General features: G+C 43.9%; 1 long non-coding RNA gene across 4 annotated transcripts in view; it reads left to right on the top strand.

Annotated features, from left to right (window-relative positions):
- LOC137504253 (uncharacterized) overlaps nucleotides 1-17965 on the top strand; it is a 144481-nt gene that overhangs the window by 25840 nt on the left and 100676 nt on the right. For 3 of the 4 annotated variants that reach the window (XR_011019456.1, XR_011019454.1, XR_011019457.1), the window contains exon 3: nucleotides 11978-12096. This is a non-coding gene — a long non-coding RNA (uncharacterized lncRNA). Of the gene's footprint in view, nucleotides 1-7153; nucleotides 7197-11977; nucleotides 12097-17965 lie in introns of all 4 variants that reach the window. The other variant, XR_011019455.1, reaches the window with a different exon arrangement.

Raw genomic sequence — 17965 nt, 5'->3', positions numbered from 1 at the left:
TGTGTCAGAGGACCTAGAACCACTAGGAAAGTATTTTGGGACTTGGAGCCCTTTCAGATGGATGGCTGAACTACACGTTTGCTGAGCAGTTTAGCCTCCCTTCTGCCACCTGCCAGTGCAATTCTGTAAATCCTCAGGTAAAGTCGGCACACCATCAATGTCACTGGGTGCTTGATAATGTGGTGGTTTAGGCAGTACCACTAGTTCAAAATGCAACAATAAATGTTATCAGCACACCACGTTAAAGTTATAGCACACACTTTATTGTGCCAGTATCCACAATCAAGTACAACACTTGTTTCGGGGGGGGGGGGGCGCACAGAGTCCCCCTTTAACCACATGCCTTGATAAAAGGGAAAAAAAATTTTGGACTTGATTTTGGATACTGGCACAGTAAAGTATGTGCTATAACGTCAACGTGGCATGCTGATAACATTTGTTGTCAGTGCAATTCTGGCAGTGGCGTAACAATAGAGGCTGCAGCCCCGGCCCCCACGGTGGGGCCCGGGGATCCTCTAGGGCTTACTCAGGGATGTTTTTTAGGGGCCGGAGGGGTCACAGCATGAGATGAGAGCATGGGCACACATTGCCGGGGAGGGGGGACAGTCCTCCCCTGTTCCTCACCTCGGGCTATCCCCTCCAGCATCAGGCGGCAGGCAGGAACGCATACCTTCATGCGTTCCACTGCCAGAGGTTCGTCTCTCTAAGTGACTGATGCTACTTCCTGTTTAAACAGGAAGTAGCATGAGGCACTTAGAGATGGGACCTCCTGCCCACTCTGCTGCCACTAATAGATGCTGGAGGGGAGGGCTGAGGAGAGCTCCAGGTGAGTGCGGGGGACTGTCCCCCCTCCCCGCCGATGTGTGCCCATGCTCTCCCTCCAACCCCTCCAAAACAGCCGTAAGCGAGGGGGGGGGGAGGAGGGGGGTTGTGCATCCAAATTTTTGCAGGGGGACCCAGTGATTTCAAGTTACGCCCCTGAATTCTGGTGCAATTTAAATGCAGCCGATTTGCAGCGGTTGTAACACCACGTGTGTCAAGTGTTGACAAGCGGTGGTGTTACTGGACGGCGAAGAACCCAAACATGTCGAGCCTGAGCATGGCTGCTGCATCGCTCAGATCTCACTCCGCGGTGGGGCGCCTGTACAGCGCCAGTACCGAGCGCTAACAAGCACCTGGCTGGTGCAGAAAAGTAGCTGACAGGCGGTGACTTCACTGCTTGTCAGCTGGCCGTGTGAAAAGGCCCTAAAAGAAACCGAAAAGCCCTCTTACTAAAAAGCAATGCTCAGTATAATTTGCCTTCCTAAAACAAGATATTTGTGATTGTGATCATTGTTTTAGTAAAGCAAGTAGAGGATTCCCATGATGCATCACTCCTGAATATCCAAATCATCTCTATTAGCCCTATCCCATTAGGTTGATGTGATTGCTCTGTAAAATGTATAAGCTCTAGGCTTGCTATACACCATGGGTTCTAGAGGTAAGCTTGCCTCAGGGGCATAAAGAGATAATTTACATATTCAGGAGTTATGCATCATTGGAAACCACAGTAGCTCACTTATTAAAGAGGAACTCCAGTGAAAATAATGTAATTAAAAATTGCTTTTTTACAATAATTATGTATAAATGATTTAGTCCGTATTTGCTCGTTGTAAAATCTTTCCTCTCCCTGATTTACATTCAGACATTTATCACATGGTGACATTTTTAGTGCTGGCAGGTGATGTCAGTGGAAGGAGATGCTGCTTGTTTTTTTTTTTTGGCAGTTGTAAACAGCTGCTATTTCCCACAATGCAACAAGGCTCCCACAGTGTGAAGTCAGGACCTCAGAGCTGTGAGGCGCTGACATCACACTGTGGGAGGGGTTTCACCACAATATCAGCCATACAGAGCCACCTAATGATCCGTTTGAGAAAAGGAATAGAATTCTCATGGGAAAGGGGGTTTCAGCTCCTAATTGGGTTGTAGTTCAATTCTTGTTTACAGTTTCTCTTTAAAGCTGATTTATCGCAAATACCTTCTGTTTTAAGAAGGCAGATTATGAAGTTAGGCATTATCATTCTGTCATCAGCCTGTATGGACAGAATTAGATAATATCCCCATCATCATTTCAGCCGTTCACTAAAAGTGACTTCAGACAGTGTGTTCAAATAGCAGGAAAAGATTGTTCATTAATGTCTCTCTGGGGGTTGAGGGGGAAAAAAACCTGGCAAACTACAGTTGGAAGACTCAATTCAATGAGGATCATTATTAAATAATGATTTTTAATTGCTCAGAGTCATTATCTGTTGGTGGTGATGGAAATAGCTTCACACAAGCTGGAATGAAATGCATATCTAGACAATTCATGAAAAAGAAATAATCTAACATCAACACAGCTAATCCAGTTGACATACAGTGTATGGTCAATGACCTGGAAAATGGATCACCAGTTCACCTAGATGTGATACCCCCTTATGCTGGAAATACATGGCTCAATTCTAAGCCATTTAGATGGCTCGATAGATCATTTCCGACATGTCCGATCTCCCGCCCGATCATTTCTGCATTGAGGACAATGGAAAAAGATAAGAAAAACGAGCGGAAGATAAGGGACTCAGCTACGGAATCAAGCAGGGAATCGACTGAGCGAGAGAATCGAGTAGCAAAATCGAGCCATGTATACCCAGCATTAAAGCGGATCCGAGATGAAAAACTAACTATAACAAGTAACTTGTCTATATATCCTTTCCAAAGTTTAGATAGTTTACACTGCATATCTAGCTGCAAACAGCTTCAAAAGTTTATGATTATTTATTCCTGTGATACAATGAGGGCAGCCATGTTCTGTTTGTCACATTGTCACAGGCTAAGGGCTGGAGATGCTATCAGCTTGCCTGTGTGTAAATTCAGTCCCCTCTCCTCCCCTCTGCTTCTGAAATCAATGGCTAGTAACCTCCTCCTCCTTCTCCTGCCCAGACTGAGCTACAGTGCCAAGGCACAAAAGGAGCTGTGGGCGAGGCTAGTTGAGTTTATAGGGAATTAGAGTATTAAAACAAAACGAAAAAAGTATTTGGCTTGAGGAATGCCCTATAACCTATATGAAATGAACACAATTATGCTATGAGTAAAAGTTTATCTCAAATCCACTTTAAAGGACAACTGACGTGAGAAGAATATGGGGGCTGCCATATTTATTTCTTTTTAAACAATACCAGTTTCCTGGCAGCCCTGTTGCTCAATTTGGCTGCAGCAGTGTCTAAATAACACCAGAAACAAGCATGCAGATAATCTTGTCAGATCTGACGATAATGTCAGAAACACCTGATGTGGTGCATGCTTGTTCAGGGTCTAGGGCTAAAATTATTAGAGGCAGATGGTCAGCATGATAGCCAGTCAACTGGTATTGCTTAAAAGGAAATAAATATGGCAGCCTCCATTTTCCTCTCCATTTACTTGTCCTTTAAATGGAGGCAGGACAGAACTTTTCAAGGGTACTGGAAATCCCACATCAGTGGATGCATATTTCTTCAATATGCACAAATGTTGCTAGATGGGTCAGAGGGACCCTTTATTAGTTCTTATTAGGTTTCACTCACAGAGAGTGCAGGTCTCTCCCACTACCAAAGCTCTCCCACTACCAAAGCACCTTCAGTGACCTGGAGTTCTATTGCAGATGACGGTTTGTAATAACAGTACATGGGCGAATTTGTAAAGCAAAGTGCAAGCAAAGATGGATGATTTCCTCAGAGCAACCAATCAGAATCCCTGATCTTGACATCTGCTTCACCTCTTTTTCTGCAAAGGTCCTTGCATTAGTTTTGATAAATCTCCCCCAACTTTCTCCATCCTGTTACTAATCACAGTGTAAAACTACGTACTCACCAAAAGGTAGAATTGTGGTAAACAAATGATGAATGATAGTCCCCCAATCCCTAAAATGCACATTGCACCGATTTGACTTGAACAACATAAGATGACTGCACCTGCAATACCGAACAATCGTATTGCGATGTGATTGTTAAACGATGTGGAACGCATGACCAGTGACATATAATCATTTATAGTTCGGTACACACCGCTGACTATGAACAATTATCGGCCGATGTAATCCGTCATGACAGTCGATTGAAATGCCCCAGCATTGTCGTGGATCATTCATTTAAGCCATCTTTGTTTCCTGAATTTTTATCCGACGTCTGAAAGAGAAAACGTTTATCAGTTGTTTTTAAGGATTTCTGTATGAGGCGTAATTTGTGAAGTCATTATAACAAGCCAGAGGTGATGCCTTATTTTCATTAGGTGTTCCCATGCTTAGGACAGCTGGGATGGAGAACTAGGAGAGTGGGAGGACTTAGGCACACTAGCATCCTTCTGTCCGCTGTCCAGCAACACATACCAGACTGTAGCATTGATGTGTTGCTGCAGATTGGACAGATGCAGACAGAAGTGCATTAGTGTGTAGGGCCCTAAGGCCTTATTCAAACTGCATGTTGCTGTGCGCATTTCAGCAATGCGTATAGGACATCAGAAGAAGTGCATAGGCTGCACTGTGTGACATTCTTACTGCATGGTGGCAGGGCCAGATTTACATTCCCAGAGCCTATAGGCACAGATGTTCTAGCACCCTACATTTTGCCCTCCATGAAACCCACCACAAATGTGCTGGTTGGCCCCGCTGTCACTTCTCCCTTACTTCCCCTGCCTGATGTAGATAGCCACAGGTGTCCCCTAATACTTAGTGTACCGCTCTGGCTACCTATTACTAAGAAAGCTAGAGGTGCCTCCAGGTATAAGGTAGCAAGATGTGCCCCCGACTGAAGGGAGATCTTGTCAGTGTAATGCTGAGAGCTGGGTGAGTAACCTCTCATTTACAGTATGCTCTACTTCGGACGGGAAGGAGGGAGGAACTCAAGGAGGGAGTGTGCTGCCTTTCCATCATCAGGCGCCTGTAGGCACATGCCTACAGTGCCTTATGGTAAATCCGGCCCTGCATGGTGGTGTGCATGGTGATTGTGTGTCGGGGTGTGGTAAGAGGTGTGGCAGGGGCGGGATTTAAAGTGCCTCTCTTTCTCCTCTCAAAAAGTAGGGTTGTACGCTATACATGCAGTTGTGCGCGATGTGTATAGGACATCAGAGATGCATAGGCTGCACTGTGTGACATTCTTACTTATGTGCTGTGTGACATTGTGCTTCGATAATGTTCTGCTGTATGCATTTTTGTCAAAACGCAGCGCTGACCCATTCATTGTCAGCGAATGGGATCTGCACCACAACAGAGAGCAAACGAGAGCAATGAAGTTGCTGTACGTTGCGTTGTAAATGCACAGCCATCTGCACTGCATAATGTGAAAAAAGCAGTAAACCGAACAACACAGACATCCAAATCATTCCATTTCAGGCCCTTACACACTCCTAGGAGTTCTGGTTCACCATGAGCTTGCTGGGCAATCTGTAACTCTGGCTGTTTCAAGCCCAATAATCCATGCCATACACTGATGAGGGTCAACCAATCCGAAACAGTCTGTATGCATGTTGGATTATTGTGGCTCTGTTCAATCAACAAGCTGACACATCATTGTATTTAAGCGGTTCTGGAGGTGTGTTTTGGCTTTCGGGGACAATTAAAGTACAATTTGCATATTCAGCAGACATGCATTGTGGGACACCTCATAGACTTACTCCAACCTGAATAATCACAAATTTCTTCTATTTTAAGAAGCCAAGTTTCTGTTTTGCATAGCATTTTTAGTAAGGAGGCTTTTTGGTCCTTTGTAGCCCCTTATATACTCCTAGGAGTTCTGGTTCACCATGAGCTTGCTGGGGGCTCCCTCCGTTTGCCCTTTAAGCCAAGCATGCATACAAAACTCTATTTATAGTACACCTATAGCCTTTAATTTTCAAGAGTCATTCATTTCAGAATGCATACAGCTTTTTTGTGGCACAGTATTTGCCCTAAGGCTCTAATTTTACTAACGGTTGGATGTGATGCATTGCATCCAGCCGCTGGCCGCTGGCACTTCAGGTCCCCGTCCGAGTATCCGGATGCGGCTTTCCATTATGGGGTAATGGGAAATCGGATGTGTGCTGCAGAAATCTGCAGCATGCTGTCCATAATTTCCCCACGTTGCATCGCATCGGCGGTAAATTTGCGTCAGTGGAGACAACGCCATTGACTTGTATTGGTTGCAGTTTGCTTGGGGTGCAACGCAGCTAGTGGAAACTGACACTTAGGCAGGGGTCACACTTACCGGCTTTCGTACGCGTTTTCTGCACAGAAAAACTGACTTCAACTGAGAACTCATGTTAATCAATAAGCAAGGTCACACTTTAATGCAGATTTCGCATGCAGAAAAAAAAATGACATCTTGCGCATTTTGTCAGTTTTCTCTATAAATTACATTAGCTGCTGTAAGTCAGGGGTCACACTTGTCTTTCAGTTTTCTGCAAAGTGTAGAAACTGAAAGACAAGTGTGACCCCTGCCTTAGTGAGGCTATTTTCCACTAGGAAACGCTGGGATGCGATTGCGTTTCTTTTCAATTTCCACCACAATCAGGCTGTGATCCATCAGGTATATATTGCGCAATTTCAGTTTATTTCGCGTTTGCAATTTGCATCGGGGAGAAAAAAACAGCGGGGAATTGATGAATTGCAAGGAAAATCGCGTAGCAGTGCGATTTCTATGTGATCTTTCAGCGCTTCTATACAAATTATAGGAGCTGAATTGCACAGAAAACACGTGTCAGGATGCCAATTGCACCCAGGAAAAATCATTATAAAAAGGGATTGCACTAATTGAAACAAGTCGCCTTGGTTTCCATCAGCTTTTTTTGCACCAAGCGTTTTGCAATCCGCTTGCAATTGGGATCAGATCGCAAATGCTGGTAGTGGAAAATGGCCCTTTCTGTGTACAGTAACTGAGGATATCCAGTGATGTTATGGAGAACCACAGGGGTTGTGTGCTGGGCTGAAAGGAATCTAATTGCCCTTTAAAAAGTGTTGTTAATGATAATGACCTGCAATTACCTTTTGTTTTAGGACAATGCTGTAATGTTTAGTACTTTAAGAGGATATGAACTGTTTTATTATTGAAAGTAGATCTACACCAAAAAAATAACCCTTTATGTCATCATTCATCCATATTTGGCTTTTCCATCCATTGCTGCGGAACAGGAAGCAGAAGGTAGGAACAGCTACATTTGTTTATCACCGTTAGGTAAGCCCAAGGGGAGTTTATTGACTTGAATTACATGAACTTATCTAAATAAGCTGAAAGGTTCATTAAGATATACACAAGACTAGAGAACAACTGTGATATAGAGCATGGCTGTTTCCCACTTATTTATATGTAGAATAAGCTCTGCAGGCTGACATCTTTCACAGCGCTTTGCAAAGTATATAGTGTCTTGTTATTAACAATCCCTCAGAGGGGCTCACAATCTAATCCCTACCATAAGTCCATCATAGTCTAGGAGGAACCCAATTAGCTTATCTTTATGTTTTTGGGATGTGGGAGGAAACTGGAGTTCCTGGAGGAAAACCAACAAAGACACAGGGTGAACATACAAACGCAGTGTAGATAGCGCCCTGGCTGGGATTCAAATCCATTACGCTACCGTGGCTTTGAAAAAAATAATAAAATGGTATACACGATATATTACACAAACACTATTTTCAAGCAATCAAGTCTAATTGATATTTTTCTTTCAAAGGAATCTTAAAGGACAACTGAAGTGAGACGAATATGGAGGCTGCCATATTTATTTCCTTTCAAACAATACCGTTGCCTGGCAGCCCTGATGATCTATTTGGCTGCAGTAGTGTCTGAACCACACCAAAAACAAGCATGCAGCTAATCTGGACAACTCTGACAATAATGTCAAAAACACCTGATCTGCTGCATGCTTGTTCAGGGTCTATGGATAAAAGTATTAGATGCAGAGGATTAGCAGGATAGCCAAGTAAATGGTATTGCAGTAGGAGAACAGAGGCGCCAGCAGGATAAAAGCGGATAAAAACTTTAAAATTTGCTGGGAGGAAGTGGTGGACTTTCCTCCATAAAGCAGACACGAAAAAGACTGTCTGAATAGCAGCAATCACATTTATTAAATAGTACCCCAAAAAAGTGCAACGCGTTTCGCAGGCCCAGCCCGCTTCATCAGGCAATAAACGTGGGGACAAAACAGAATTTCGGCATTAGCAGGTGTAGCGCTACTCCTGCTAATGCCGAAATTCTGTTTTGTCCCCATTAAAACAAAAAGTTACTGTGGCCATCTTGTGGCCAAATAGTAAAACTACACCCTACACATTTTTCACATACAAATAAATTACTTTTACACAAAAAATTAACTCATTACCTCCCACACTCCCAATTTTTTTTTTGTAATAAAAAAAAAATAAAAAAAATGTACAATAAAAAAAAAACATAAATAGTTACCTTAGGGACTGAACTTTTTAAATATTTATGTCAGGAGGGTACAACACTGTTACTTTATAAACTATGGGCTTGTAATTAGAGCCATCAGCGGACACACTCCATGAGCCGGGTACGGGGCGTCCGCATTGTCATAGCCTCGTTAAGGACTTGATGGAGGACCTTAACCGTGGTATAGTGGCGTCCAGGAAGGTAAAAAGACTCTCCTTGCATTTTCCTATCACCCCTGCAGATTTGCCCTCCAAGGTTTTAGAACCTGCTAGTGATGCAGGGCAACACATCAGCATTGCCCCACTTACACACTCACCAGCCTCAGGGGGGTAATCCAGCCCCAGACTCCAGACCCACTTGCATAGATATTGTCAGCATGGACAGTCTTAAAGATAACCCCTTGGACATTGCTCTTCAGGAACTTTTAATTAAGTATCCCCCCCAACATGAAAAACACATTATCTCCATGGCAGATCTGGATTCCGACCAGGACAGATATAATAAATTTACAGCAGTGTTTTCAAGGAATCTAGGCATTTGTGATATTGAACCGGAGGTGGGCCTTAGAACCTCCTTCTCTCAATTGGAGGACATAATGAGCAAAGAGACTAAGATTTGGTGGGATCTCTCTACACTTAAACAGTACGTGGCAGAGGGCATTGTTCCCCCAGGACTACGTATTAAGAAGATCCCCACCACTATATATTGTGATGTGTTCATGGTTGAGTGGAATATGTTGCTCACTGACTGTTCATTGAAGTTGATGAGACTTATTATCAAATATGAAGAAAGTAAACTTGTGAACATTAGAGTCAACATATCAGAATTAACGCAGAGTTTGTCCAAGTATGACACGCTGCAACAATACAGTGATTTACATGATAGGATGTTGGAGAATATCTCTAAACTGGAGGCCATGATTACTGAAACTAAGAGGTTAAAATATATTAGGGACACTAATGATTGCAAATTGGATTTGGTATATCAGTGGGGCAAATGGGAAGCTCCTCCAAAATCCCCAGCTACAACTACACGCAGGTCCCGGTCTAGGAATAGAAGGAGAGTAAATTTTGCAGCTGATACTCACCCAAGGAGGGAACTCTCTGTCAGTCCCCCTGACACAAGGAATGTGAAGTTCCAAGCAAATGCTATAGACGAACCTTTGGGGGTGCAACCTGATAGGAGAGGTCAACCACCTTCTTCAAAAAACGTAAAGAACAGGCCCACCTCTTCCAGACGACACAAACAATTCTCGAACCAGAACAGGAAAGGAAGAGAACCAGAAGGCCAGGATTAAAACACAATAAAGGTAAACATAGGGGCCATCATCTTGGTGCACCGGTTAATGTTGTTAACCTATCTGATTCCACCTTCACAGAAACTGAATTGACAGTTTTGTCCAAGGGTATGTCTTTTTCACCCACGCATCATTTTGATGTTTTTAACACTCTGTTAGATGTAAATAAATTCATCAGGAACATCCTTTTGAGAAAACATTTTAAATCTGATAATGTAATTTCACAGGGTAAGGGCAAATCTGGGGTTGAGATACCCGATATTGGGGATTTCCAGGATACGTGTGCCAAATGGACACTAGATTCCTTGGTATGCGAAAGTACAGGCTTGGTCTCCATAGAAGATGTACAGCCTGTCAGGATTAGGAATCCTGACTTTTATCCATTAACTGCCAGAACACCCCCTGTGGAAATTTTCCAAGAATTGGTGGAATCGGAATTGGTTAGGTTGGCTGCTGCACCATCTACATTATCTAGAACTAACCTCACTATAGCTGAATATCAGGCCATGAAAAGCCTGCAGAATAATCAGGAGGTTGTTATTCGTAGTGCAGATAAGGGGGGAGCGGTAGTGATCCTCAACAGGGCAGACTATAGGGCGGAGGCCCTTAGACAAGTGGAGGACCCCAACACATATATCCGTTTGTCAGGGAATCCCACACGGGAGTTTCAGGGGCAATTATTTGGCCTTCTCAGTTATGGGGAGAGTTTGGGGGTCTTGGAGCATAGATTAGTGGAATATTTGAGTGTTTCCCACCCCATCACCCCCGTTTTTCATCACCTTCCTAAAATACATAAACCAGGCGCTCCCCCAGAGGGTAGACCCATTGTTGCTGGCATTGGGTCCCTGGGGGAGCGCCTTAGTGACTGGGTGGATTCTATGTTGCAGCCTTTAGTCAGGAGACTTCCGGGTTATCTGAAGGACTCCAAGCACCTGTTGGCGAGCTTGGAGAAGCATAGATGGGATGACTCCTGTAGCTGGCTCACCATTGATGTAAAGGCCCTATATTCCTGTATCCCACACCACCTGGCCCTCACGGCTCTACAATATCACCTTGAGAAATATTCAGACTATTCTTCTGATCTCAGGGTGTTTATTTGTGCTGCCGTAGAGTACCTCCTGACCCGCAATTTCTTCATGTTCGATGGCGTCTTCTACCTCCAGAGGTGTGGGGCCTCAATGGGAGCAAAATTCTCCCCGTCCCTGGCCAATCTTTACATGGGATGGTGGGAGGAGTTCCACATCTTTGGGGGTGGGGGACGGCTCCGGGACAGAGTTGCGTGGTACGGGAGGTTTATTGATGACATCCTGGTCATCTGGCGGGGAGATCGATCCTCGGTAGATGCTTTTGTGACATCTTTGAGCGTCAATCGCTGCAACCTGAAATTTACATACATTTGGCAGCAGAACTGTATTGATTACTTAGATCTCACTCTAGTAGGTGATGTCGACTCTGGGAGGATTCACACCAGAACATTCAGAAAGACATGTGCGGGCAATTCCACCCTTCAGGCCAGCAGTTGCCATCCAGGCCACACCGTCCGGGCAATTCCGGTGGGTGAATTTATTCGAGCCCGCCGAAATTGCTCGGACGAGATGGCCCTGTCGCGCGAATTCTCTGTGGTGGAGGATCGCTTGCGCGACAGGGGTTATCCCAAGTGGATGATAGAGAAGGGTAAACGACGAGTCCTCTCAATTCCCAGAAGCAATTTAGTACGTGGTTCTGCTTCAGGTGTGAAACCCATGGAAAGACCTGTTTTTGTTACCAACTATAGTGCTGAGTTTCGAGACATAAAATGTATTATTGAGAGGTTTTTACCCATCCTGGAAGGGGACAGTGACATACGTCCTTTTTTACAGCAAGGCGTAAGCTTTGCTAGTAGACGTGCCCCTACATTGGGTAATATGTTATCCCCTACCTTTTTAACACCAACAGGGATACCACCACTTGGCTCTCTAGTAAAGGGTCATATAGGTGTGCACTCTCCACATGTCATTACTGTATAGTACATACCAATACTCAAATAGTTAGGTCACTTACAACCGGTTATGAGTCCCCTCTCAAACATTTTAACAACTGTAACACTAAAAATGTTATCTATCTCGTTACCTGCACTTCATGCTCTTTACAGTATGTGGGATGCACCACCAGACCTCTAAAAGCCAGGATAGTGGAACATTATTTAGGAGCGTCCTGGTCCACCAGAAACATCTCTAATGTAGCTAAGCATTTTCGGGAGGTACATGGTGGTGACATGTCCGGTTTTGCATTCCAGGGTATTGAGAGGGTCTTTCTACCAAAGAGAGGTGGTGACCTACTATCAATTATTCGGAAAAGGGAGGCTCTTTGGATATTCCGTCTTGGAACTAGAGTCCCCAAAGGTTTGAACGCAAGGTGGGACTTGGCTCTAGTGACAGCATAAATGTATTGGCAACTATATTAACTATTTTTCACTGTTGTATTATAGTGTGCATTTGAGTCCTCAGATGTTTTCTTTCATATATGATCATATTTTTTTACTTGCTGTTCCTGTATTTGTTTTTAATTTTATGCTTTATTTTGTGTGGTTTTAGATATCAACTTATGCATGTACAGGTGCTGACCACCGTGTGTATGGAGGCTGACATTTGTTTCGACTCCTCCTCTAGCAGGAGTGGTCAGTGCCCCACCCCGGTTGGTTAACACCTATTTAAAAACATTTGAGACCGTTTGTGATTTTAGCTATGATTAAGGGCATAATTTGGCCTGAAACATGTCAGCTATGCTTCCACTGATATGAGGATACGTCCTGAATAAAGAATTTGAGCTTTTTCAAGAGACATTGTTGCGGATCCCTCCATCTCTATTGTTTATCTCATCTGGACTGAGCAACCTAGGGTCCAGCACTGTCTCCATTAGTCTGCAGTGCAGCGGTGTACCTTCTCCTTTATCGGCTTGTAATTAGGGATGGACGCAAAACTGAAAAAAATGCACCTTTATTTCCAAATAAAATATTGGCGCCAAACATTGTGATAGGGACAATTTTATAACAGTTTTATAACCGGGACAAAAGGGCAAATACATTTCATGGGTTTTAATTACAGTAGCATGCATTAATTAAAAACTATAATGGCCGAAAACTGAAAAATAATTATTTTTTCCCCAGATTTTTCCTATTTTCCCATTAAAACACATTTAGAAAAAATAATTCTTGGCATAATGTCCCACCTAAAGAAAGCCTAATTAGTGGTGGAAAAAACAAGATATAGATCATTTAATTGTGATAAGTAATGATAAAGTTATAGACGATGAATGAATGAATGGAAGGAGCGCTGAAAGGTGAAAATTGCTCTGGTGGTCAGGGGGTAAAACCCCTCAGTGGTGAAGTGGTTAATCCCCTGTTTTGTAGATATAATTTAGTATATGATTATTTATGGTTTTATTTAATATAAAATAAAAAAATTCTAATTGAGGAGTTAAAAATTAAAAATAAAAGTTTGTTATATATACTGTAAGTTTAGATAAGTTTATTGAGACACAATCATTTGTAACATTAGTGAGAATAGCGGAAACTGCTCATTGTGGTGCAAAAAGTAAAGTAAAGAAAAAAAAGTTTCCTAAGAGAGCATAGGGAACCATTTTAGAAACAATTATACAGTTTTAGAAACGATTATTTGTTAAATAATGGGTTATTGTAATTGATACATTTGGTATGGAGGTTAAAGGGGTTTTATGGCCTTTTAAAAAACAAAAAGTGTCACTTACCTGGGGCTTCTACCAGCCCCCTGCAGCTATCAAGTCCTTCGCCATCACTGAAGCCCCCTCCGTTCCTCGACCGCGGGTCACCTGCCAATTATTTGGCTAACTAGAAGAATAGCACTGCGGCTGCGTCCTCAGCCACGCGCGTCCTCGCTCCCGCGTATCATTGGGAGCTTACTGTTCAGGCGCAGTACAAGAAATCTTCATACTGCACCTACGCAGTAAGCTCTCGGAGACGCAAGCGGGAGCAAGGACGCGCGCGGCCGAGGACGCAGCTGCAGTGCTATTAGTTTAGTTAGACGAATAATTGTTTGTTTTGTTTTTGTAAAAGGCCACAGAACCCCTTTAACCACTTCCCCTCCCCCAGGATGAGTGTAATGATCTGCTCAGCTGTCTGCACAGGCAGACAGCTGTTTGACCATTCTTTAGGTCTGAGTGCTGCAGGTCTCTGGAAAAGAGACCTGTCTTCACTTTGCAAGTGTCAGAGTTGCTCTGCTGCTGAGGAATTTGCATATACTTGTTATGCAAATTGCCTAGCTGCTTCCTTTGATGGTGTGCAGTATAAATACCATTCTCTCCCAGAAGTCCTTGCTGGTCATGATGGTTTGTTCCTGCTAACTTACCTGGAGTCTCAGCCTTTTGCTATTGTTTGCTAAGATTATTTTACAGTAATTCCTTGGGACTGCACTAGGCATCCCTTCTAGCATAGTCAGGTTGTATTATCTGTCTTGCCTTACATCTGTCTGTCTCTTGCGATTGTCTTGTCGCCAGAGGCGGTCGACAGGAAATCATTCTGTCTGTAGGGGTGCAAGCCAGAGCAGCGGTTGCTACTGGCAGCCTCATCTGTCTGTCTGTCTGGATCGCTTCCGTCCTAGCGGTAGTGGCGGTGGTTCCTTATGTATTCTGCCTTAGGGGTGCTAACCAGAGCAGCGGTTGCTACTGGTAGCCCCATCTGTCTGCCTGTCTGGATCGCATTCGCCCTAGCGGTAGTGACGGTGGTTCCTTCTGTATTCTGCCTTAGGGGTGCTAACCAGAGCAGCGGTTGCTACTGGTAGCCCCATCTGTCTGCCTGTCTGGATCGCATCCGCCCTAGCGGTAGTGGCGGTGGTTCCTTCTGTACTCTGTCTGGGAGTGTAGGCCAGAGCTGCGGTTGCTGCTGGCTACTCCTTCTCTCTGTCTTGTCTGGTACAAACGCTTGCTGTAGGCTCGGTGTGGTAACCGTTTAGCAAGCGTTCGCGTTCTCTATTTTCGTGTTTGTGTTACATTGGTTAGTTAGGGTGGCACGCTTATCACTGGGCGCCTAATGCGCGGTGATCGTGTCTTTAACGTGTTCGCTGTTGCGAATGAGTGCGGTGTTCGCGTTTAGCTAGCATTTGTTATTTTCCTTGATGTTCTGATCATTGTTATTTGCTATGTCTTTCTTGCTATACTTGTGCTCTGCCTGATTCGGTCTTGTTTCACTATTGGCAATCACCACTCTTGCGATTGCGTTCCCACTTCGTTTCCGCTGTTGTGTGTTCACCGTCGCTGGGTGGCGACTAGATTGGTGGACACACATACACTGGCAATCGCCACTCTTGCGATTGCATTCCCACTTCGTTTCCGCTGTTGTGTGTTCACCGTCGCTGGGTGGCGACTAGATCGGTGGACACACATACATTCTGTTTCTGTGTTCTCTCTCTCTTTAAGGGCTATCTTGCTCTGCATTGCTTCGACTCGTGCAATTCCCATCTGGCATCTGTGGCAGGGCAGAGGCTGTGTTCCTCTGCACTCCACAGCTCCATCTGCCGGTGGGAATTTCCCTCTACAGGTGCATAGCACCATAGCTGGGTTCTGTTTAATTACACGCCTGTGGAGGATTTTCGCAGTGTCAGCGCACATCTTGTGCGCTGACCACGGAGATAATTCCGCAATTGTTACAATGAGTAACTACGTCCCTGCTAAATGCCACAACTCTGTGCAGGGACGTAGCTACTATGTCCCTCCCTGCAGCGCGTTCCCGCTCGCCCGTCACCCCCCCCCCCCTTGCGCGCGTGCTCATTAATGCTGCTCGTTAATGCCGAGCAGTAGCCGCTAGATCATTGAATGGGAACACAGTTCCCATTCATTGATCTAAGTCTCCATGTGAATGACCGCAGCCATCTATTAGATGGCTCCGCCATTCACAAAACCCGTCCACCCATCACTTTCTCTATGTCACATGTGTCAAACTCCAGGCCTGGAGGGCCAGATCCATGTCAGTGTTTAGGATGGACTGAGAAAGAAAGGAATGTATTCTACCTGATGGATCACACCTTTCCTGATTCAGACCCATCAATTCATTTGAGGTGTATCAAAAATGTGTGAGGATCTCGGCCCTCGTAGGACCGGTTTGACATACCTGCTCTATGTGTAGTAATACTACGCATAATAAAGTGATCTTGTGGCCAAAAAAGAAAATTACATTTACATTTTTTTTTCAATAAAAGACCTGTTTTAACCTTATTTTTACATGTGAAATTAACCCCTGACCTCCCACACTCTCCATTAGCTACCAACATTTAAAAAAAAATGTTTACAAATAAAAAATATTTAAATACAATGCATAAATAGTTACCTTAGTAGGTATGTAAAGAGGGTATATTACTGTTACTTTAAAAATTATGGGCTTGTAATTAGGGATAGATGCAAAACTGAAAAAATGCACCTTTATTTCCAACTAAAATATTGATTGATTGCGTATGGGGTGCCCTTCTTAAAGAGGAACTCCAGCCTAAACAAACATACTGTCATTAAAGCGGAATATAACCCTGCATTTCAACTTTGCTCTAAAACATTATTTACAGCATATTATATGCAAAAAGCATTTTTTTTTTACTAGACCAGCATTGGAAGGGTTAAACACAGAGGTTTTAAGTTCCGTGCAGACATTCAGATGGTTACATTCTATTTAGTTAGTGTGTAACTGTTTATCAATAGATACATCTCTTTGGCTGTCCTCCAAGCTCCTTCTCAGTGAGAGAGATGAGTCATAAAAACACATATTTGTAAACAAAAAGTATCTAACTCAAGTTCGGATTCGGTTGCAGAAATCTCTAGGGACTTTAAAGCCCTGTGTAACCCTTCCAATGCTGGTCTAGTAAAAAAAAAAATGCTGGTTGCATATAATATACTGTAAATAATGTTTTAGAGCAAAGTTGAAATGCAAGGTTATATTCCGCTTTAAGTTACATTAGTTATGTTAATTAAAATAGATAGGTAATATAATCTCTTACCCAAACTGTTTTAAAAGAACAGGCAAATGTTTGATTTCATGATGGCAGCCATCTTTTTGGTTGAAAGGAGGTGACAGGGAGCATGAGATACAGCTCCAACTGTCCTGTGTCCTGAGCACCTCTCCTAGTTGCTAGGCAACGTGAACAACAACATAGGAAATCCCATCATGCTCTGCACAGCATCAGGGGAAAAAAGCCCGGGCTTTTTTTGTTTGATGGGTGGAGCTTAGTTAAAAATGCAGCTAAAATTGATGCTTGGGTAAGAAAAACAAAGTTCTGATGCTGTGAAACTGTTAAAGAAAAACCAAGCCTTTTCAGTTCTGCTAAGTAGATTTTTAGTCCTGAGGTTCACTTTAATTAGACTCCTTTATTACATGATACGGAACAGTTTGTTAATGATTTCCACTATTCAAAGCATCTATTGAAGTGATCATTACCAGCACAGGACCAATAAAGAGCTGATACTGCCTGTAAGGGAGGGCCCCTCTGCCTCAGTGTGGCTGCAACCTCTGCATCCCATATTGCTCCAACACTGATGCCAGGCACAGGGACACTGAGTGGCACTGATTGAAAGGAGGAGAAGGACTGGCAGGCACATGAACACTGGAAGGTGCTGGCTAGTATGATAAGGCATGGCAGATACAGGGACACTGATAAATGCTTGCTGGAAGGGGGGTTGGTGGAGTGCCACCCTTTGCAACTATCTGATGTTGTTTATGACTGGCATGTATTGGCGAGTGCTATATATCATTCGCAGGACAGGGGAAGTGTAGGGTGAATGTGACAGGCTCAGGCTCAAGGTGTTTTTTATCCTTGTGGGTTGATGATGTCCCTCTGTGAGGCCTGAGGCACCGCCCTCCTGGGGGCGTATGTAATAAAAGGGTACCTGGGAGTTTGGGCGCCCAGAAAACCCAATAGTAGAATATCAGAAAAATGTACTGATATTCTTCTACTAAATACCGATATTTCACTATCGCTAAACCTAACCCTACTCTCACACAGAACCCACCCCCCCCCCCCCCGATGCCTCACCGTAACCGAATCCCCCCCCCCCCACTCAAACACCCTACCTGATGCCTAACCTTAACCACCCCCCTTGCTGCCCCCCCCCCCCCCCCCCCCGCTGGTCGCTGCTAAAAGAATTAAAAAATGTAATTTTTCGGGCACCGCCATAGGTCCCAGTAAAATAGCTGTACTGAAGACTTATTTTGGCGCCCGCGACCACTATTTATTGGGCACTGTGGACATCCAAATTTCTTCTCAATGCTGCT

This window comes from Hyperolius riggenbachi, chromosome 4 (assembly GCF_040937935.1).
Source record: "Hyperolius riggenbachi isolate aHypRig1 chromosome 4, aHypRig1.pri, whole genome shotgun sequence".
Classification (NCBI taxonomy): Eukaryota; Metazoa; Chordata; class Amphibia; order Anura; family Hyperoliidae; genus Hyperolius; species Hyperolius riggenbachi.
This window is presented reverse-complemented; position numbering and strand designations above follow the sequence as displayed.